This window comes from Oncorhynchus clarkii, unplaced genomic scaffold (assembly GCF_045791955.1).
Source record: "Oncorhynchus clarkii lewisi isolate Uvic-CL-2024 unplaced genomic scaffold, UVic_Ocla_1.0 unplaced_contig_2291_pilon_pilon, whole genome shotgun sequence".
In the NCBI taxonomy this organism is placed as follows: Eukaryota; Metazoa; Chordata; class Actinopteri; order Salmoniformes; family Salmonidae; genus Oncorhynchus; species Oncorhynchus clarkii.
Window position 1 is genome coordinate 22501 of NW_027261074.1, and position 23563 is coordinate 46063.

The 23563-nt window shown below is 42.9% G+C and overlaps 5 non-coding genes across 5 annotated transcripts; all 5 read right to left on the bottom strand.

Annotated features, from left to right (window-relative positions):
- Positions 1-14174: 14174 nt before the first annotated feature.
- trnas-gcu (transfer RNA serine (anticodon GCU)) lies at positions 14175-14256 on the bottom strand. The gene has a single exon. It is a non-coding gene; the product is annotated as a tRNA-Ser (tRNA).
- A 4739-nt stretch (positions 14257-18995) lies between these two features.
- Positions 18996-19077, bottom strand: trnas-gcu (transfer RNA serine (anticodon GCU)). The gene has a single exon. It is a non-coding gene; the product is annotated as a tRNA-Ser (tRNA).
- A 480-nt stretch (positions 19078-19557) lies between these two features.
- On the bottom strand, positions 19558-19639 carry trnas-gcu (transfer RNA serine (anticodon GCU)). The gene has a single exon. It is a non-coding gene; the product is annotated as a tRNA-Ser (tRNA).
- Positions 19640-20675: 1036 nt separating this feature from the next.
- trnas-gcu (transfer RNA serine (anticodon GCU)) lies at positions 20676-20757 on the bottom strand. The gene has a single exon. It is a non-coding gene; the product is annotated as a tRNA-Ser (tRNA).
- A 1036-nt stretch (positions 20758-21793) lies between these two features.
- trnas-gcu (transfer RNA serine (anticodon GCU)) lies at positions 21794-21875 on the bottom strand. Its single transcript has one exon. It is a non-coding gene; the product is annotated as a tRNA-Ser (tRNA).
- Positions 21876-23563: the final 1688 nt, after the last annotated feature.

The following is a 23563-nucleotide window of genomic DNA, read 5'->3' on the forward strand; positions in this document are numbered from 1 at the left end:
AGTATGTGTATAAATTAATGTGTGTGTGTGTGTGTGTGTGTGTGTGTTGTTTGTGTGGAGGGCCTCTGCTCCTAGTATGTGTATACATCAATGTGTGTGTGTGTGTGTGTGTTGTTTTGTGTGTGGGGCCTCTGCTCCTAGTATGTGTATAAATTAATATGTGTGTGTGTGTGTTGTTTTTTGTGGAGGGCCTCTGCTCCTAGTATGTGTATATATCAATGTGTGTGTGTGTGTGTGTGTGTGTGTGTGTGTGTGTGTGTGTGTGTGTGTGTGTGTGTGTGTGTGTGTGTGTGTGTGTGTGTGTGTGTGTGTGTGTGTGTGTGTGTGTGTGTTGTTTTGTGTGGAGGGCCTCTGCTCCTGGTATGTGTATAAATCAATGTGTGTGTGTGTGTGTTGTTTTGTGTGGAGGGTCTCTGCTCCTTTTATGTGTTTCAATCAATGTGTGTGTGTTTCTGCTGATGCTAGCAGTAGCCCAGATGTGACAAAGAGATAAGCACAGTCAGCAAGCCTATGGCAGGAGCTCTCTGACCATATATATACTCTACCGTATTCAGACATTCAACACACACACACGCACGCACACACGCACGCACGCACACACACACACACAGACACACACGCGTTATGCTCTTCTTTCCTCGTGGGGACGTAAAATGAATTTCCATTTAAAATACTGTTTTCCCTAACCCCTAATGGTAAACCATACCATAACCCTAACCCTAAACCTAACCCATAACATTACCCTAACCTTAGCCTCAACCCTAAACCTAACCCCTTACTCTTAACCAAACCACTAACCCCTTACCCTGACCCTAATTCGAACCCTAACTGTAGCCCTAAACCTAACCCCTAAACTTAAAATAGACATTGTCCTCATGAGGGATTATTTTCCTTGTTTTACTATCCTAGAAGAAAAAGCTCAACATAATCCACAAAGAAAAGACTGCCAATCATTCTCCACATTCATGAAGTCTGCCCTTTTCTTTTGAAGTGTTCTCTTTCTGTTCTGACACCTTTTGTGGAGACAAACTTAGCAATGTATATATTCCAATTGAACTTTTCATGAAGAAACATTCTGGAAAAAAATTTCACCTTTGCTGACAAACCAAACCATGACAAACAACACCCTGAATTGTGACTGGTTCTGCAGTAGAGACAGCTGGCCTCTAGGGAGTAGCATTTCCTCATTGATGACCTAAAATTTCACGACCTGTGTGAGATTCTCATCATGGACAACTTTAGCATTTGAGCTTTTTGCAAATTCCTAACATATTGTATGTTTTACAAATTCATACGATATATTTTGTTTTGCAAATTCGAAACATATACGAATTGTAATTCATAACATATCATAAGAATGGACATCCACAAATGAATACATACCATAGGAAACGTAACATATCATACCAAATGGAGCGTCTTCAATTTATATACACAATAATATTAAATGCTCTGAGACCAGGTTGAGTAGGAAGATGATGCTGCCACTTCCATGAGATAGCTTTAAAAAATCATCCACTCACCACCCTTTTTCAATTAAGCTACGACCAAAAGGCATAAACTTACTTTGCTTTGCCTTGCCATCTTTAGTGGCAGCTGCAAGCCTGCAGCGACCCTACCAGAGACGATCCTACCAAAGACCATTTCGGTCATAGGCTATTAGTGTGCTGTTGGCTGGTTCATTCGGTGAGAGAGCAACAACAGAAGCATCATCTACTGCACACGCCAGACTTCAACTCTGAAAGTAGGGCTTTGAATTAAGCAGGAAGGAGCTACAGAGACAGCAGCTGTGCAGCCTTCGGAGAGGGAGGGAGGGAATGCAGCAACGAGGGTGGCCGGCTGTTTTTGTTTCTTGCAAGCCCGGGCTTTGAGAAGGGAGAGGAGGGACGGGGAATTAGATATTCTTGTACCAGCAAAGGCAACAGCCAGGACCTGTCAAGCGCTGAGAAGTCTGCCGATAATAATCCAGGCAGTTGCGGTGGAGGAAGAGATACTGGAGGAAGCAGCAGTAACAACAGTGTTAAGGGTTGCATCAATCGAATCTGCTATCAGGATAAGTTTGACACTGAGTCACCGTATTGTATACTATGCACTTTTTATTAGCTAAGCAATAAGTGGTAAATGCAATTTTCGTATATACGGGCTCTCTGTCACACCTCGCATAGCAAACAGAGAACTGACTTGTTCCTGACAAAGTTATTATTGTTACTATTATTGTTCTGACAGAAGTAGTTCCTGCTTCCGAGCCGGCCTGTCAGAGTAGAGACTGGGCGTGGTTTAAATTCACTCAGCCTATCGTTGATTGTTGGCGCCCGAGCTGGTCCCCTAGGTGCTTCAGCGGTCAGTCGTTGTAGTTGTGTAGAATATACAGTTATCACGTACCTGGCTCCTGTTATCTAACAAAAGACCGTTTGTTCCCTACCCTACGTTCTGTATGTGCCCCCAACAATTCATGATAGATGCCTACACCCAAGGCCAGCCACAGCCTTTCCGCTAGTCAAACCATATGTTGCAAAATGTTGCTTTTAACACAGACAGACACCCTCAAGATAGGCCAATCATATTTTCAATGCTCACAACAGCAACGGCCAGACGAGTCTGAACGCGATCTGTCTTGGAAATTTCCTCTATTTACCAAATCATGGGAGCAAACCACACACACAAGTCAGAGTTAGTTATCAAAGTCCATCTTTAATTATATGAGCTCTATCACAACCCTGTGACTCTCAGATCGATTCAGTGTCTAACCATGAATTCTCTGAGAGCCCCTTCCACATTGTAAATTAGGTCCTTTATAGTAAAGACACACACACAGGATAAGACAGCATAGACATAATTCATCGTTCAGCTTTGTCACCTTTCCCAAACCCCAGAACCATAAACCAATCCTCCATATCAACAGGCATATATCAAATTGTCATTTAGATGCAACCAACTCTAAATACAACCTCCTGGACAAACTCACGGAGAGGAGGGTGATTCCAGACACTGCCATCTCCGATGGGAAAACTAGGGAGTGAACTGGCACACACACAGTGGAGCAAAAGATATGCTTACACATGATGACACTTTGACCTCTCCCCTCTCAGCGGCCATGCAACTTAGTCTTGACATAGAACAGATACTGCAACCCTGCCACAGTATTATACAAAAATACCATTCTGATGAGAATTAACTTACACCCATTTGATAAATATAAAACATCTTACATATGTTACCAACAAATTCTGAATCTTCCCTAACAGATCCCAAACCCAACGGTGGCGATTTAAAAAAAAGGCTGCAACTTGATGAACGTTGGGGTCCCGGCGACCAGGGAGGAGGGACAGCTCGCGAACACGGTGATCACTCCCGATGATGTACTAGGCTTGCAAAAGATCACAGAGAGTACGTTTGATAGTCAACATACCACACTGGGCTAACTGATTGACTGGCTGATATGGCTAACACGCTTAAAACACCATTCATTCATTGACGAGTGCCCATCGACACGTTCCATCTCTGGTTAATCAATACATTGTGAACAGCTGATGTTTCCCGCCATTAAAGACTGGGAACTGTGCGCTACCTAGCTAACAACATTCACCAGAACTTAAGAGAATGTTCCCTTCAAAGTCTATTTAGGTTACTAACTAATGGTTTCAAAGGAGTGTTTCCAGTGATGTGCAAGGAATGTTTCCAAGAGACCATCCCCTTAATGTGAAATAGAATTTACCCAGAACGTTGATACCATGTCCTCAGAATACAATCTACTAATGTTATTGACATGTTTCATGGGAATGTTGCAAGAACATTAATGTGTCCAGTTTTCTGTGGGTTAGGAGCAGGGGTGAAAGTATGACGTCCCGGCAAAATAAGTATTGGGAGTACGACGTCCCGGTAAAACATGGGCCTATCACAATAATGAAAACTAAATGTCAAGAAAACTGTAGGCTATTACACCATTATTAATAATTACCGCATGTCAGAGGGATGAAACATTTGCGAATGGACTTGAAAACTGGTGGTATAGTCTACACTCCAAAATGCGATGTGGTTCGATGAGAACATTGACATTTTGCCAAGGCAGGTATGAATGGCCGACACCGAGAGACAGGTGGACAGCAGTGGAGGCATACATTTTGGCCTAATGACAATCGGCAAATATCATTAGACTTTTTGGTGTTTTGTGTAACCAATGTCTCTTTCCATTCACCGCTGTTTGGAGCAGTGCTTGACTTGGACTGAAATATACGCTAGTACTTTTGGGCTAATATTCTATAAGAGGAACAGGAGCTCAAGCAGTAGAACTTTTGAGGTGCTGGTACTCAGCTCTGGTGAGCTCCTGCCTAAGTCAAGCACTGGTTTGGAGGCTGGAAATATCTTGCATGGGTAGCCTAATAAAGGAGCCCTTTAAAGTGATTGTAAGACAATCAGTTGAAAACATCATGACTGGTTGTGTTTATACCACAATAAAAGGAAATACCTTTTAAAAGTTAAATGACAAATCCCCGGACAAGGCCAAACAGGAAGGATATAACCCCACCCACTTTGCCAAAGCACAGCCCCCACACCACTAGAGGAATATCTTCAACCACCAACTTACCATCCTGAGACAAGGCTGAGTATAGCCCACAAAGACCTCCGCCACGGCACAACCCAAGGGGGGGGCGCCAACCCAGACAGGATGACCACATCAGTGACTCAACCCACTCAGGTGACGCACCCTTCCCAGGGACGGTATGAGAGAGCCCCAGTAAGCCAGTGACTCAGCCCCTGTAATAGGGTTAGAGGCAGAGAATCCCAGTGGAAAGAGGGGAACCGGCCAGGCAGAGACAGCAAGGGCGGTTTGTTGCTCCAGAGCCTTTCCGTTCACCTTCCCACTCCTGGGCCAGACTACACTCAATCACATGACCCACTGAAGAGATGAGTCTTCAGTAAAGACTTAAAGGTTGAGACTGAGTTTGTGTCTCTGACATGGGTAGGCAGACCGTTCCATAAAAATGGAGCTCTATAGGAGAAAGCCCTGCCTCCAGCTGTTTGCTTAGAAATTCTAGGGACAATTAGGAGGCCTGCGTCTTGTGACCGTAGCGTACGTGTAGGTATGTACGGCAGGACCAAATCAGAGAGATAGGTAGGAGCAAGCCCATGTAATGCTTTGTAGGTTAGCAGTAAAACCTTGAAATCAGCCCTTGCTTTGACAGGAAGCCAGTGTAGGGAGGCTAGCACTGGAGTAATATGATATTTTTTTTTGGTTCTAGTCAGGATTCTAGCAGCCGTATTTAGCACTAACTGAAGTTTATTTAGTGCTTTATCCAGGTAGCCGGAAAATAGAGCATTGCAGTAGTCTAACCTAGAAGTGACAAAAGCATGGATTAATTTTTCTGCATCATTTTTGGACAGAAAGTTTCAGATTTTTGCAATGTTACGTAGATGTAAAAAAGCGTCCTTGAAATGGTCTTGATATGTTCTTCAAAAGAGAGATCAGGGTCCAGAGTAACGCCGAGGTCCTTCACAGTTTTATTTGAGACGACTGTACAACCATTAAGATTAATTGTCAGATTCTACAGAAGATCTCTTTGTTTCTTGGGACCTAGAACAAGCATCTCTGTTTTGTCCGAGTTTAAAAGTAGAGAGTTTGCAGCCATCCACTTCCTTATGTCTGAAACACATGCTTCTAGCGAGGGCAATTTTGGGGCTTCACCATGTTTCATTGAAAGGTACAGCTGTTTGTCAACTGCATAGCTGTGAAAGTTAAAATTATGTTTTCGAATGACATCCCCAAAAGGTAAAATATATAGTGAAAACAATAGTGGTCCTAAAACGGAACCTTGAGGAACACCGAAATTTACAGTTGATTTGTCAGAGGACAAACCATTCACAGAGACAAACTGATATCTTTCCAACAGATAAGATCTAAACCAGGCCAGAACTTGTCCGTGTAGACCAATTTGGGTTTCCAATCTCTCCAAAAGAATGTGGTGATCGATGGTATCAAAAGCAGCACTAAGGTCTAGGAGCACGAGGACAGATGCAGAGCCTCGGTCTGATGCCATTAAAAGGTAATTTACCACCTTCACAAGTGCAGTCTCAGTGCTATGATGGGGTCTAAAACCAGACTGAATCATTTCATATACATTGTTTGTCTTCAGGAAGGCAGTGAGTTGCTGCGCAACAGCCTTTTCTAAAATGTTTGAGAGGAATCGAAGATTCGATATAGGCCGATAGTTTTTTATATTTATATATATATATATATATATATATATTTGGCTTTTTCAAGAGAGGCTTTATTACTGCCACTTTTAGTGAGTTTGGTACACATCCGGTGGATAGAGAGCCGTTTATTATGTTCAACATAGGAGGGCCAAGCACAGGAAGCAGCTCTTTCAGTAGTTTAGTTGGAATAGGGTCCAGTATGCAGCTTGAAGGTTTAGAGGCCATGATTATTTTCATCATTGTGTCAAGAGATATAGTACTAAAACACTTGAGTGTCTCTCTTGATCCTAGGTCCTGGCAGAGTTGTGCAGACTCAGGACAACTGAGCTTTGAAGGAATATGCAGATTTAAAGAGGAGTCCGTAATTTGCTTTCTAATAATCATGATCTTTTCCTCAAAGAAGTTAATGAATTTATCACTGCTAAAGTGAAAGCCATCCTCTCTTGGGGAATGCTGCTTTTTAGTTAGCTTTGCGACAGTATCAAAATGGAATTTCGGAATGTTCTTATTTTCCTCAATTAAGTTAGAAAAATAGGATGATCGAGCAGCAGTAAGGGCTCTTCGGTACTGCACGGTACTGTCTTTCCAAGCTAGTCGGAAGACTTCCAGTTTGGTGTGGCGCCATTTCCGTTCCAATTTTCTGGAAGCTTGCTTCAGAGCTCGGGTATTTTCTGTGTACCAGGGAGCTAGTTTCTTATGAGTAATATTTTTAGTTTTTAGGGGTGCAACTGCATCTAGGGTATTGCGCAAGGTTAAATTGAGTTCCTCAGTTAGGTGGTTAACTGATTTTTGTCCTCTGGCGTCCATGGGCAGACAAAGGGAATCTGGATGGACATAGTGTTATGCACGTGAGTGAGGACCCAAAAGCGGTTTAACAAAAACAGAGTCCTTTAATGTCAAAACACAGGTAAGACATAGATCCTCTTCAAATGTATATGATGGCAAAATAAACAACCCGCAGAGAGGGCGACAAATGAAACATAAAGTCCTTCTGATAATCACAGAAGAGTTCCCCTTCTAGCAGCAGAGGAGAATAGCTGGGTTAGAGTCCCCTTCTAGCAGCAGAGGAGAATAGCTGGGTTAGCGGCGACAGACTGCTGGTCTCTCTGGGTAGGCGCGGGTCGTAGAGGACAGAGGTACCTGATCACACGTAGCATCAGATGAACAGGCAGATTCCGACAGGACAGGACAAGGGTGAAGCAAACAAGACGATAGTTTGGTTCTGGCATGAGAAACTCAAACGAGAATCTGACAAAGACAGAAGCAGGAACAGAGAGAAAAATAGAGACCTAATCAGAGGGAAAAAAGGGAACAGGTGGGAAAAGGGTGAACGAGGTAGTTAGAGAAGATGAGGAGCAGCTGGGGGAAGGAGAGGAAGAGAAGGTAACCTAATACGACATAGCAGAGGGAGACGGAGTGAAGAGAAAGAACAGGAACAAGACATAATATGACAATACATGACACATAGAGGAATCTTTGTGTTGTCTGTGAATTTATAGCACGACTTTTGATGTTCCTTGGTTGGGGTCTGAGCTGATTATTTGTTGCAATTGCAAACATAATAAAATGGTGGTCCGATAGTCCAGGATTATAAGGAAAAACATTAAGATCCACAACATTTATTCCATGGGACAAAACTAGGTCCAGAGTATGACTGTGACAGTGAGTGGATCCAGAGACATGTTGGACAAAACCCACTGAGTCGATGATGGCTCCGAAAGCCTTTTGGAGTGGGTCTGTGGACTTTTCCATGTGAATATTAAAGTCACCAAAGATTAGAATATTATCTGCTATGACTACAAGGTCCGATAGGAATTCAGGGAACTCAATGAGGAACGCTGTATATGGCCCAGGAGGCCTGTAAACAGTAGCTATAAAAAGTGATTGAGTAGGCTGCATAGATTTCATGACTAGAAGCTCAAAAGACAAAAACATATTTTTTTTTTGTAAATTGAAATTTGCTATCGTAAATGTTAGCAACACCACCGCCTTTACGGGATGCACGGGGGATATGGTCACTAGTATAGCCAGGAGGTGAGGCCTCATTTAACACAGTAAATTCATCAGGCTTAAGCCATGTTTCAGTCAGGCCAATCACATCAAGATTATGATCAGTGATTAGTTCATTGACTATAATTGCCTGTGAAGTAAGGGATCTAACATTAAGTAGCCCTATTTTGAGATGTGAGGCATCATGATCTCTTTCAATAATGACAGGAATGGAGGTCTTTAACCTAGTGAGATTGCTAAGGCGAACACCGCCATGTTTAGTTTTGCCCAACCTAGGTCGAGGCACAGTCACGGTCTCAATGGTGATAGCTGAGCTGACTACACTGACTGTGCTAGTGGCAGACTCCACTATGCTGGCAGGCTGGCTAACAGCCTGCTGCCTGGCCTGCACCCTATTTCATTGTGGAACTAGAGGAGTTAGAGCCCTGTCTATGTTGGTAGATAAGATGAGAGCACCCCTCCAGCTAGGATGGAGTCCGTCACTCCTCAGCAGGTCAGGCTTGGTCCTGTTTGTGGGTGAGTCCCAGAAAGAGGGCCAATTATCTACAAATTCTATCTTTTGGGAGGGGCAGAAAACAGTTTTCAACCAGCGATTGAGTTGTGAGACTCTGCTGTAGAGCTCATCACTCCCCCTAACTGGGAGGGGGCCAGAGACAATTACTCGATGCCGACACATCTTTCTAGCTGATTAACACGCAGAAGCTTGGTGATCTCTGACTGTTTCATCCTAACATCGTTGGTGCCGACGTGGATAACAATATCTCTATACTCTCTACACTCACCAGTTTTAGCTTTAGCCAGCACCATCTTCAGATTAGCCTTATCGTCGGTATCCCTGCCCCCTGGTAAACAGTGTATGATCGCTGGATGATTCGTTTTAAGTCTAATACTGCGGGTAATGGAGTTGCCAATGACTAGAGTTTTCAATTTGTCAGAGCTAATGGTGGGAAGCTTCGGCGTCTCAGACCCCGTAACGGGAGGAGTAGAGACAAGAGAAGGCTCGGTCTCTGACTCCGACTCACTGCTTAATGGGGAAAACCGATTGAAAGTTTCTGTCGGCTGAATGAGCGACACCGGTTGAGCATTCCTACAGCATTTCCTTCCAGAAACCGTGAGAAAGTTGTCCGGCTGCGGGGACTGTGCCAGGGGATATATACTACAATCTGTACTTACTGGTGGCACAGACGCTGTTTCATCCTTTCCTACACTGAAATTACCCTTGCCTAACAATTGCGTCTGAAGCTGGGCTTGTAGCACAGCTATCCTCGCCGTAAGGCGATCGTTCTCCTGTATATTATGAGTACAGTGACTGCAATTAGAAGGCATCATGTTAATGTTACTACTTAGCTTCGGCTGTTGGAGGTCCTGACGAACCATGTCCAGATAAAGCGTCCGGAGTGAAAAAGTTGAGGGAAAAAAAACAAAAAGATAAACGATAGTTTAAATAAATTACGATAGTAAAAACCGTAAAGTTGTCAGGTAGCAAAATAGGTTGGCAACAAACAAAAAAACAATCCCAACATTTAACAAATGTTTTGTCAGACCGAGTGGTCTCAAGTGATTGATTAAGTGTGTTGAGGTGTCGGTTCAAATCCCACTATTGAGGTTGCCCTTGGTGAAGTTATTCTTCAATACCTGAATCTTATTAGTCGCACTAGGATTGTGCAGGGACTCTACATTCATGTGGGGCCATGTAAGAGAGGAAAAAACAAATGTTTTGTGCAGAAGTTGGTGTTATAATCCACACATGCAGTTCATCGCCTTCACCACTCAGATACCAAGTCCTGTGCTCTCGCTGTGGCAGTCAGCAATTTTACCAGTGTTTGTGAAAGTCAAAATCTTCCATTGCCAAAATAAAGCACCGAATTTTAATTGTTACACGATGAGATTCTAACCCATGCATGTAGAGCACAATGGATAAGCAGTCCATCGCCTTAACCACTCATCCACCTCATCCTGTTATTTACATGTTATTTACCAGTGTTTGTGAAAGTCAAAATCTTCCAGTGCCAAAATAAATCACCGAATTTTAATTGTTACACGATGAGGATGGGATTCAAACCCATGCACGCAGAGCACAATGGATTAGCAGTCCATCGCCTTAACCACTCGGCCACCTTATTCTGTTTTTTGGAAGTTGCAAATGACCTTAAAAGACTGTAGTTACTGTATGTAAACCCTAGATTGAAATCAATGAAAGTTATGCAGAGCAATGGCGAGGACATGTGTCGATCCCATCGAGACATTTAACAAATGTTTTGTCAGGCCGAGTGGTCTCCAGTGCTTGATTAAGTGTGTTGAGGTGTCGGTTCAAATCCCACCATTGAGGTTGCCCTTGGTGAAGTTATTCTTCAATACCTGAATCTTATTAGTCGCTCTAGGATTGCGCAGGGATTCTATTTTCATGTGGGGCCATGTAAGAGAGGAAATAACAAATGTTGTGTGAAGAGGTTGGTGTTATAATCCACACATGCAGTTCATCGCCTTCACCACTCAGATACCAAGTCCTGTGCTCTCGCTGTGGCAGTCAGCAATTTTGCCAGTGTTTGTGAAAGTCAAAATCTTCCAGTGCCAAAATAAAGCACATCATTTTAATTGTTACACGATGAGGATGGGATTCGAACCCATGCATGCAGAGCACAATGGATTAGCAGTCCATCGCCTTAACCACTCGGCCAGCCCATCCTGTATTTTAGAAGTGGAAAATGACCTTAAAAAACTGTAGTTGCTGTCTGTAAACCCTAGATTGAAATCAATGAAAGTTAGGCAGAGCAATGGCAAGGACATGTGTCGATCCCATCGAGACATTTAACAAATGTTTTGTCAGGCCGAGTGGTCTCAAGTGCTTGATTAAGTGTTTTGAGCTGTCGGTTCAAATCCAACCATTGAGGTTGCCCTTGGTGAAGCTATTCTTCAACACCTGAATCGTATTAGTCGCACTAGGATTGTGCAGGGGCTCTATATTCATGTGGGGCCATGTAAGAGAGGAAAAAACAAATGTTGTGTGAAGAGGTTGGTGTTATAATCCACACATGCAGTTCATCGCCTTCACCACTCAGATACCAAGTCCTGTGCTCTCGCTGTGGCAGTCAGCAATTTTAACAGTGTTTGTGAAAGTCAAAATCTTCCAGTGCCAAAATAAATCACTGAATTTTAATTGTTACACGATGAGCATGGGATTCGAGCCCATGCATGCAGAGCACAATGGATTAGCAGTCCATCGCCTTAACCACTCGGCCACCTCATCCTGTTTTTTGGAAGTTGCAAATGACCTTAAAAGACTGTAGTTGCTGTATGTAAACCCTAGATTGAAATCAATGAAAGTTATGCAGAGCAATGGCAAGGCCATGTGTCGATCCCATCGAGACATTTAACAAATGTTTTGTCAGGCCGAGTGGTCTCCAGTGCTTGATTAAGTGTGTTGAGGTGTCGGTTCAAATCCCACTATTGAGGTTGCCCTTGGTGAAGTTATTCTTCAATACCTGAATCTTATTAGTCGCTCTAGGATTGCGCAATGATTCTATTTTCATGTGGGGCCATGTAAGAGAGGAAATAACAAATGTTGTGTGAAGAGGTTGGTGTTACAATCCACACATGCAGTTCATCGCCTTCACCACTCAGATACCAAGTCCTGTGCTATCGCTGTGGCAGTCAGCAATTTTACCAGTGTTTGTGAAAGTCAAAATCTTCCATTGCCAAAATAAAGCACCGAATTTTAATTGTTACACGATGAGATTCTAACCCATGCATGTAGAGCACAATGGATAAGCAGTCCATCGCCTTAACCACTCATCCACCTCATCCTGTTATTTACATGTGGCAAATGACCTTAAAAACCTGTAGTTGCTGTATGTAAACCCTAGATTGAAATCAATGAAAGTTAGGCAGAGCAATGGCAAGGCCATGTGTCGATCCCATCGAGACATTTAACAAATGTTTTGTCAGGCCGAGTGGTCTACAGTGCTTGATTAAATGTGTTGAGGTGTCGGTTCAAATCCCACTATTGAGGTTGCCCTTGGTGAAGCTATTCTTCAATACCTGAATCGTATTAGTCGCACTAGGATTGTGCAGGGACTCTACATTCATGTGGGGCCATGTAAGAGAGGAAATAACAAATGTTTTGTGAAGAGGTTGGTGTTATAATCCACACATGCAGTTCATCGCCTTCACCACTCAGATACCAAGTCCTGTGCTATCGCTGTGGCAGTCAGCAATTTTGCCAGTGTTTGTGAAAGTCAAAATCTTCCAGTGCCAAAATAAAGCACATCATTTGAATTGTTACTCGATGAGGATGGGATTCGAACCCATGAACGCAGAGCACAATGGATTAGCAGTCCATCGCCTTAACCACTCGGCCACCTCATTCTGTTTTTTGGAAGTTGCAAATGACCTTAGAAGACTGTAGTTACTGTATGTAAACCCTAGATTGAAATCAATGAAAGTTATGCAGAGCAATGGCGAGGACATGTGTCGATCCCATCGAGACATTTAACAAATGTTTTGTCAGCCCGAGTGGTCTCCAGTGCTTGATTAAGTGTGTTGAGGTGTCGGTTCAAAACCCACCATTGAGGTTGCCCTTGGTGAAGTTATTCTTCAATGCCTGAATCTTATTAGTCGCTCTAGGATTGCGCAGGGATTCTATTTTCATGTGGGGCCATGTAAGAGAGGAAATAACAAATGTTGTGTGAAGAGGTTGGTGTTATAATCCACACATGCAGTTCATCGCCTTCACCACTCAGATACCAAGTCCTGTGCTCTCGCTGTGGCAGTCAGCAATTTTGCCAGTGTTTGTGAAAGTCAAAATCTTCCAGTGCCAAAATAAAGCACATCATTTTAATTGTTACACGATGAGGATGGGATTCGAACCCATGCATGCAGAGCACAATGGATTAGCAGTCCATCGCCTTAACCACTCGGCCAGCCCATCCTGTATTTTAGAAGTGGAAAATGACCTTAAAAAACTGTAGTTGCTGTCTGTAAACCCTAGATTGAAATCAATGAAAGTTAGGCAGAGCAATGGCAAGGACATGTGTCGATCCCATCGAGACATTTAACAAATGTTTTGTCAGGCCGAGTGGTCTCCAGTGCTTGATTAAGTGTGTTGAGGTGTCGGTTCAAATCCAACCATTGAGGTTGCCCTTGGTGAAGCTATTCTTCAATACCTGAATCGTATTAGTCGCACTAGGATTGTGCAGGGGCTCTATATTCATGTGGGGCCATGTAAGAGAGGAAAAAACAAATGTTGTGTGAAGAGGTTGGTGTTATAATCCACACATGCAGTTCATCGCCTTCACCACTCAGATACCAAGTCCTGTGCTCTCGCTGTGGCAGTCAGCAATTTTAACAGTGTTTGTGAAAGTCAAAATCTTCCAGTGCCAAAATAAATCACTGAATTTTAATTGTTACACGATTAGCATGGGATTCGAACCCATGCATGCAGAGCACAATGGATTAGCAGTCCATCGCCTTAACCACTCGGCCACCTCATCCTGTTTTTTGGAAGTTGCAAATGACCTTAAAAGACTGTAGTTGCTGTATGTAAACCCTAGATTGAAATCAATGAAAGTTATGCAGAGCAATGGCAAGGCCATGTGTCGATCCCATCGAGACATTTAACAAATGTTTTGTCAGGCCGAGTGGTCTCCAGTGCTTGATTAAGTGTGTTGAGGTGTCGGTTCAAATCCCACTATTGAGGTTGCCCTTGGTGAAGTTATTCTTCAATACCTGAATCTTATTAGTCGCTCTAGGATTGCGCAATGATTCTATTTTCATGTGGGGCCATGTAAGAGAGGAAATAACAAATGTTGTGTGAAGAGGTTGGTGTTACAATCCACACATGCAGTTCATCGCCTTCACCACTCAGATACCAAGTCCTGTGCTCTCGCTGTGGCAGTCAGCAATTTTGCCAGTGTTTGTGAAAGTCAAATTCTTCCAGTGCCATAATAAAGCACATCATTTAAATTGTTACACGATGAGGATGGGATTCGAACCCATGCATGCAGAGCACAATGGATTAGCAGTCCATCGCCTTAACCACTCGGCCACCTCATCCTGTTTTTTGGAAGTTGCAAATGACCTAAAAAACGGTAGTTGCTGTATGTAAACCCTAGATTGAAATCAATGAAAGTTATGCAGAGCAATGGCAAGGCCATGTGTCGATCCCATCGAGACATTTAACAAATGTTTTGTCAGGCCGAGTGGTCTCCAGTGCTTGATTAAGTGTGTTGAGGTGTCGGTTCAAATCCCACTATTGAGGTTGCCCTTGGTGAAGCTATTCTTCAATACCTGAATCGTATTAGTCGCACTAGGATTGTGCAGGGACTCTACATTCATGTGGGGCCATGTAAGAGAGGAAATAACAAATGTTTTGTGAAGAGGTTGGTGTTATAATCCACACATGCAGTTCATCGCCTTCACCACTCAGATACCAAGTCCTGTGCTCTCGCTGTGGCAGTCAGCAATTTTGCCAGTGTTTGTGAAAGTCAAAATCTTCCAGTGCCAAAATAAAGCACATCATTTGAATTGTTACTCGATGAGGATGGGATTCGAACCCATGCTTGCAGAGCACAATGGATTAGCAGTCCATCGCCTTAACCACTCGGCCACCTCATCCTGTTTTTTGGAAGTTGCAAATGACGTTAAAAGACTGTAGTTGCTGTATGTAAACCCTAGATTGAAATCAATGAAAGTTATGCAGAGCAATGGCAAGGCCATGTGTCTATCCCATCGAGACATTTAACAAAAGTTTTGTCAGGCCGAGTGGTCTCCAGGGCTTGATTAAGTGTGTTGAGGTGTCGGTTCAAATCCCACTATTGAGGTTGCCCTTGGTGAAGTTATTCTTCAATACCTGAATCTTATTAGTCGCACTAGGATTGTGCAGGGACTCTACATTCATGTGGGGCCATGTAAGAGAGGAAATAACAAATGTTTTGTGAAGAAGTTGGTGTTATAATCCACACATGCAGTTCATCGCCTTCACCACTCAGATACCAAGTCCTGTGCTCTCGCTGTGGCAGTCAGCAATTTTACCAGTGTTTGTGAAAGTCAAAATCTTCCATTGCCAAAATAAAGCACCGAATTTTAATTGTTAGACGATGAGATTCTAACCAATGCATGTAGAGCACAATGGATAAGCAGTCCATCGCCTTAACCACTCATCCACCTCATCCTGTTATTTACATGTTATTTACCAGTGTTTGTGAAAGTCAAAATCTTCCAGTGCCAAAATAAATCACCGAATTTTAATTGTTACACGATGAGGATGGGATTCAAACCCATGCACGCAGAGCACAATGGATTAGCAGTCCATCGCCTTAACCACTCGGCCACCTCATTCTGTTTTTTGGAAGTTGCAAATGACCTTAAAAGACTGTAGTTACTGTATGTAAACCCTAGATTGAAATCAATGAAAGTTATGCAGAGCAATGGCGAGGACATGTGTCGATCCCATCGAGACATTTAACAAATGTTTTGTCAGGCCGAGTGGTCTCCAGTGCTTGATTAAGTGTGTTGAGGTGTCGGTTCAAATCCCACCATTGAGGTTGCCCTTGGTGAAGTTATTCTTCAATACCTGAATCTTATTAGTCGCTCTAGGATTGCGCAGGGATTCTATTTTCATGTGGGGCCATGTAAGAGAGGAAATAACAAATGTTGTGTGAAGAGGTTGGTGTTATAATCCACACATGCAGTTCATCGCCTTCACCACTCAGATACCAAGTCCTGTGCTCTCGCTGTGGCAGTCAGCAATTTTGCCAGTGTTTGTGAAAGTCAAAATCTTCCAGTGCCAAAATAAAGCACATCATTTTAATTGTTACACGATGAGGATGGGATTCGAACCCATGCATGCAGAGCACAATGCATTAGCAGTCTATCGCCTTAACCACTCGGCCAGCCCATCCTGTATTTTAGAAGTGGAAAATGACCTTAAAAAACTGTAGTTGCTGTCTGTAAACCCTAGATTGAAATCAATGAAAGTTAGGCAGAGCAATGGCAAGGACATGTGTCGATCCCATCGAGACATTTAACAAATGTTTTGTCAGGCCGAGTGGTCTCAAGTGCTTGATTAAGTGTTTTGAGCTGTCGGTTCAAATCCAACCATTGAGGTTGCCCTTGGTGAAGCTATTCTTCAATACCTGAATCGTATTAGTCGCACTAGGATTGTGCAGGGGCTCTATATTCATGTGGGGCCATGTAAGAGAGGAAAAAACAAATGTTGTGTGAAGAGGTTGGTGTTATAATCCACACATGCAGTTCATCGCCTTCACCACTCAGATACCAAGTCCTGTGCACTCGCTGTGGCAGTCAGCAATTTTAACAGTGTTTGTGAAAGTCAAAATCTTCCAGTGCCAAAATAAATCACTGAATTTTAATTGTTACACGATGAGAATGGGATGCGAACCCATGCATGCAGAGCACAATGGATTAGCAGTCCATCGCCTTAACCACTTAACCACACCTCATCCTGTTTTTTGGAAGTTGCAAATGACCTTAAAAGACTGTAGTTGCTGTATGTAAACCCTAGATTGAAATCAATGAAAGTTATGCAGAGCAATGGCAAGGCCATGTGTCGATCCCATCGAGACATTTAACAAATGTTTTGTCAGGCCGAGTGGTCTCCAGTGCTTGATTAAGTGTGTTGAGGTGTCGGTTCAAATCCCACTATTGAGGTTGCCCTTGGTGAAGTTATTCTTCAATACCTGAATCTTATTAGTCGCTCTAGGATTGCGCAATGATTCTATTTTCATGTGGGGCCATGTAAGAGAGGAAATAACAAATGTTGTGTGAAGAGGTTGGTGTTACAATCCACACATGCAGTTCATCGCCTTCACCACTCAGATACCAAGTCCTGTGCTCTCGCTGTGGCAGTCAGCAATTTTACCAGTGTTTGTGAAAGTCAAAATCTTCCATTGCCAAAATAAAGCACCGAATTTTAATTGTTAGACGATGAGATTCTAACCAATGCATGTAGAGCACAATGGATAAGCAGTCCATCGCCTTAACCACTCATCCACCTCATCCTGTTATTTACATGTTATTTACCAGTGTTTGTGAAAGTCAAAATCTTCCAGTGCCAAAATAAATCACCGAATTTTAATTGTTACACGATGAGGATGGGATTCAAACCCATGCACGCAGAGCACAATGGATTAGCAGTCCATCGCCTTAACCACTCGGCCACCTCATTCTGTTTTTTGGAAGTTGCAAATGACCTTAAAAGACTGTAGTTACTGTATGTAAACCCTAGATTGAAATCAATGAAAGTTATGCAGAGCAATGGCGAGGACATGTGTCGATCCCATCGAGACATTTAACAAATGTTTTGTCAGGCCGAGTGGTCTCCAGTGCTTGATTAAGTGTGTTGAGGTGTCGGTTCAAATCCCACCATTGAGGTTGCCCTTGGTGAAGTTATTCTTCAATACCTGAATCTTATTAGTCGCTCTAGGATTGCGCAGGGATTCTATTTTCATGTGGGGCCATGTAAGAGAGGAAATAACAAATGTTGTGTGAAGAGGTTGGTGTTATAATCCACACATGCAGTTCATCGCCTTCACCACTCAGATACCAAGTCCTGTGCTCTCGCTGTGGCAGTCAGCAATTTTGCCAGTGTTTGTGAAAGTCAAAATCTTCCAGTGCCAAAATAAAGCACATCATTTTAATTGTTACACGATGAGGATGGGATTCGAACCCATGCATGCAGAGCACAATGCATTAGCAGTCTATCGCCTTAACCACTCGGCCAGCCCATCCTGTATTTTAGAAGTGGAAAATGACCTTAAAAAACTGTAGTTGCTGTCTGTAAACCCTAGATTGAAATCAATGAAAGTTAGGCAGAGCAATGGCAAGGACATGTGTCGATCCCATCGAGACATTTAACAAATGTTTTGTCAGGCCGAGTGGTCTCAAGTGCTTGATTAAGTGTTTTGAGCTGTCGGTTCAAATCCAACCATTGAGGTTGCCCTTGGTGAAGCTATTCTTCAATACCTGAATCGTATTAGTCGCACTAGGATTGTGCAGGGGCTCTATATTCATGTGGGGCCATGTAAGAGAGGAAAAAACAAATGTTGTGTGAAGAGGTTGGTGTTATAATCCACACATGCAGTTCATCGCCTTCACCACTCAGATACCAAGTCCTGTGCACTCGCTGTGGCAGTCAGCAATTTTAACAGTGTTTGTGAAAGTCAAAATCTTCCAGTGCCAAAATAAATCACTGAATTTTAATTGTTACACGATGAGAATGGGATGCGAACCCATGCATGCAGAGCACAATGGATTAGCAGTCCATCGCCTTAACCACTTAACCACACCTCATCCTGTTTTTTGGAAGTTGCAAATGACCTTAAAAGACTGTAGTTGCTGTATGTAAACCCTAGATTGAAATCAATGAAAGTTATGCAGAGCAATGGCAAGGCCATGTGTCGATCCCATCGAGACATTTAACAAATGTTTTGTCAGGCCGAGTGGTCTCCAGTGCTTGATTAAGTGTGTTGAGGTGTCGGTTCAAATCCCACTATTGAGGTTGCCCTTGGTGAAGTTATTCTTCAATACCTGAATCTTATTAGTCGCTCTAGGATTGCGCAATGATTCTATTTTCATGTGGGGCCATGTAAGAGAGGAAATAACAAATGTTGTGTGAAGAGGTTGGTGTTACAATCCACACATGCAGTTCATCGCCTTCACCACTCAGATACCAAGTCCTGTGCTCTCGCTGTGGCAGTCAGCAATTTTGCCAGTGTTTGTGAAAGTCAAATTCTTCCAGTGCCATAATAAAGCACATCATTTAAATTGTTACACGATGAGGATGGGATTCGAACCCATGCATGCAGAGCACAATGGATTAGCAGTCCATCGCCTTAACCACTCGGCCACCTCATCCTGTTTTTTGGAAGTTGCAAATTACCTTAAAAGACTGTAGTTGCTGTATGTAAACCCTAGATTGAAATCAATGAAAGTTATGCAGAGCAATGGCAAGGCCATGTGTCTATCCCATCGAGACATTTAACAAATGTTTTGTCAGGCCGAGTGGTCTCCAGTGCTTGATTAAGTGTGTTGAGGTGTCGGTTCAAATCCCACTATTGAGGTTGCCCTTGGTGAAGTTATTCTTCAATACCTGAATCTTATTAGTCGCTCTAGGATTGCGCAGGGATTCTATTTTCATGTGGGGCCATGTAAGAGAGGAAATAACAAATGTTGTGTGAAGAGGTTGGTGTTATAATCCACACATGCAGTTCATCGCCTTCACCACTCAGATACCAAGTCCTGTGCTCTCGCTGTGGCAGTCAGCAATTTTACCAGTGTTTGTGAAAGTCAAAATCTTCCAGTGCCAAAATAAATCACTTAATTTTAATTGTTACACGATGAGGATGGGATTCGAACCCATGCATGCAGAGCACAATGGATTAGCAGTCCATCGCCTTAACCACTCGGCCACCTCATCCTGTTTTTCGAAGTTGCAAATGACGTTAAAAGACTGTAGTTGCTGTATGTAAACCCTAGATTGAAATCAATGAAAGTTATGCAGAGCAATGGCAAGGCCATGTGTCTATCCCATCGAGACATTTAACAAAAGTTTTGTCAGGCCGAGTGGTCTCCAGGGCTTGATTAAGTGTGTTGAGGTGTCGGTTCAAATCCCACTATTGAGGTTGCCCTTGGTGAAGTTATTCTTCAATACCTGAATCTTATTAGTCGCACTAGGATTGTGCAGGGACTCTACATTCATGTGGGGCCATGTAAGAGAGGAAATAACAAATGTTTTGTGAAGAAGTTGGTGTTATAATCCACACATGCAGTTCATCGCCTTCACCACTCAGATACCAAGTCCTGTGCTCTCGCTGTGGCAGTCAGCAATTTTACCAGTGTTTTGTGAAAGTCAAAATCTTCCATTGCCAAAATAAAGCACCGAATTTTAATTGTTACACGATGAGATTCTAACCCATGCATGTAGAGCACAATGGATAAGCAGTCCATCGCCTTAACCACTCATCCACCTCATCCTGTTATTTACATGTGGCAAATGACCTTAAAAACCTGTAGTTGCTGTATGTAAACCCTAGATTGAAATCAATGAAAGTTAGGCAGAGCAATGGCAAGGCCATGTGTCTATCCCATCGAGACATTTAACAAATGTTTTGTCAGCCCGAGTGGTCTCCAGTGCTTGATTAAGTGTGTTGAGGTGTCGGTTCAAATCCCACTATTGAGGTTGCCCTTGGTGAAGTTATTCTTCAATACCTGAATCTTATTAGTCGCACTAGGATTGTGCAGGGACTCTACATTCATGTGGGGCCATGTAAGAGAGGAAATAACAAATGTTTTGTGAAGAAGTTGGTGTTATAATCCACACATGCAGTTCATCGCCTTCACCACTCAGATACCAAGTCCTGTGCTCTCGCTGTGGCAGTCAGCAATTTTGCCAGTGTTTGTGAAAGTCAAAATCTTCCAGTGCCAAAATAAAGCACATCATTTGAATTGTTACTCGATGAGGATGGGATTCGAACCCATGCATGCAGAGCACAATGGATTAGCAGTCCATCGCCTTAACCACTCGGCCACCTCATCCTGTTTTTTGTAAGTTGCAAATTACCTTAAAAGACTGTAGTTGCTGTATGTAAACCCTAGATTGAAATCAATGAAAGTTATGCAGAGCAATGGCAAGGCCATGTGTCTATCCCATCGAGACATTTAACAAATGTTTTGTCAGGCCGAGTGGTCTCCAGTGCTTGATTAAGTGTGTTGAGGTGTCGGTTCAAATCCCACTATTGAGGTTGCCCTTGGTGAAGTTATTCTTCAATACCTGAATCTTATTAGTCGCTCTAGGATTGCGCAGGGATTCTATTTTCATGTGGGGCCATGTAAGAGAGGAAATAACAAATGTTGTGTGAAGAGGTTGGTGTTATAATCCACACATGCAGTTCATCGCCTTCACCACTCAGATACCAAGTCCTGTGCTCTCGCTGTGGCAGTCAGCAATTTTGCCAGTGTTTGTGAAAGTCAAAATCTTCCATTGCCAAAATAAAGCACCGAATTTTAATTGTTACACGATGAGACTCTAACCCATGCATGTAGAGCACAATGGATAAGCAGTCCATCGCCTTAACCACTCATCCACCTCATCCTGTTACTTACATGTGGCAAATTACCTTAAAAACCTGTAGTTGCTGTATGTAAACCCTAGATTGAAATCAATGAAAGTTAGGCAGAGCAATGGCAAGGCCATGTGTCGATCCCATCGAGACATTTAACAAATGTTTTGTCAGGCCGAGTGGTCTCCAGTGCTTGATTAAGTGTGTTGAGGTGTCGGTTCAAATCCCACTATTGAGGTTGCCCTTGGTGAAGCTATTCTTCAATACCTGAATCGTATTAGTCGCACTAGGATTGTGCAGGGACTCTACATTCATGTGGGGCCATGTAAGAGAGGAAATAACAAATGTTTTGTGAAGAGGTTGGTGTTATAATCCACACATGCAGTTCATCGCCTTCACCACTCAGATACCAAGTCCTGTGCTCTCGCTGTGGCAGTCAGCAATTTTGCCAGTGTTTGTGAAAGTCAAAATCTTCCAGTGCCAAAATAAAGCACATCATTTGAATTGTTACTCGATGAGGATGGGATTCGAACCCATGCATGCAGAGCACAATGGATTAGCAGTCCATCGCCTTAACCACTCGGCCACCTCATCCTGTTTTTTGGAAGTTGCAAATGACGTTAAAAGACTGTAGTTGCTGTATGTAAACCCTAGATTGAAATCAATGAAAGTTATGCAGAGCAATGGCAAGGCCATGTGTCTATCCCATCGAGACATTTAACAAAAGTTTTGTCAGGCCGAGTGGTCTCCAGGGCTTGATTAAGTGTGTTGAGGTGTCGGTTCAAATCCCACTATTGAGGTTGCCCTTGGTGAAGTTATTCTTCAATACCTGAATCTTATTAGTCGCACTAGGATTGTGCAGGGACTCTACATTCATGTGAGGCCATGTAAGAGAGGAAATAACAAATGTTTTGTGAAGAAGTTGGTGTTATAATCCACACATGCAGTTCATCGCCTTCACCACTCAGATACCAAGTCCTGTGCTCTCGCTGTGGCAGTCAGCAATTTTACCAGTGTTTGTGAAAGTCAAAATCTTCCATTGCCAAAATAAAGCACCGAATTTTAATTGTTAGACGATGAGATTCTAACCAATGCATGTAGAGCACAATGGATAAGCAGTCCATCGCCTTAACCACTCATCCACCTCATCCTGTTATTTACATGTTATTTACCAGTGTTTGTGAAAGTCAAAATCTTCCAGTGCCAAAATAAATCACCGAATTTTAATTGTTACACGATGAGGATGGGATTCAAACCCATGCACGCAGAGCACAATGGATTAGCAGTCCATCGCCTTAACCACTCGGCCACCTCATTCTGTTTTTTGGAAGTTGCAAATGACCTTAAAAGACTGTAGTTACTGTATGTAAACCCTAGATTGAAATCAATGAAAGTTATGCAGAGCAATGGCGAGGACATGTGTCGATCCCATCGAGACATTTAACAAATGTTTTGTCAGGCCGAGTGGTCTCCAGTGCTTGATTAAGTGTGTTGAGGTGTCGGTTCAAATCCCACCATTGAGGTTGCCCTTGGTGAAGTTATTCTTCAATACCTGAATCTTATTAGTCGCTCTAGGATTGCGCAGGGATTCTATTTTCATGTGGGGCCATGTAAGAGAGGAAATAACAAATGTTGTGTGAAGAGGTTGGTGTTATAATCCACACATGCAGTTCATCGCCTTCACCACTCAGATACCAAGTCCTGTGCTCTCGCTGTGGCAGTCAGCAATTTTGCCAGTGTTTGTGAAAGTCAAAATCTTCCAGTGCCAAAATAAAGCACATCATTTTAATTGTTACACGATGAGGATGGGATTCGAACCCATGCATGCAGAGCACAATGCATTAGCAGTCTATCGCCTTAACCACTCGGCCAGCCCATCCTGTATTTTAGAAGTGGAAAATGACCTTAAAAAACTGTAGTTGCTGTCTGTAAACCCTAGATTGAAATCAATGAAAGTTAGGCAGAGCAATGGCAAGGACATGTGTCGATCCCATCGAGACATTTAACAAATGTTTTGTCAGGCCGAGTGGTCTCAAGTGCTTGATTAAGTGTTTTGAGCTGTCGGTTCAAATCCAACCATTGAGGTTGCCCTTGGTGAAGCTATTCTTCAATACCTGAATCGTATTAGTCGCACTAGGATTGTGCAGGGGCTCTATATTCATGTGGGGCCATGTAAGAGAGGAAAAAACAAATGTTGTGTGAAGAGGTTGGTGTTATAATCCACACATGCAGTTCATCGCCTTCACCACTCAGATACCAAGTCCTGTGCACTCGCTGTGGCA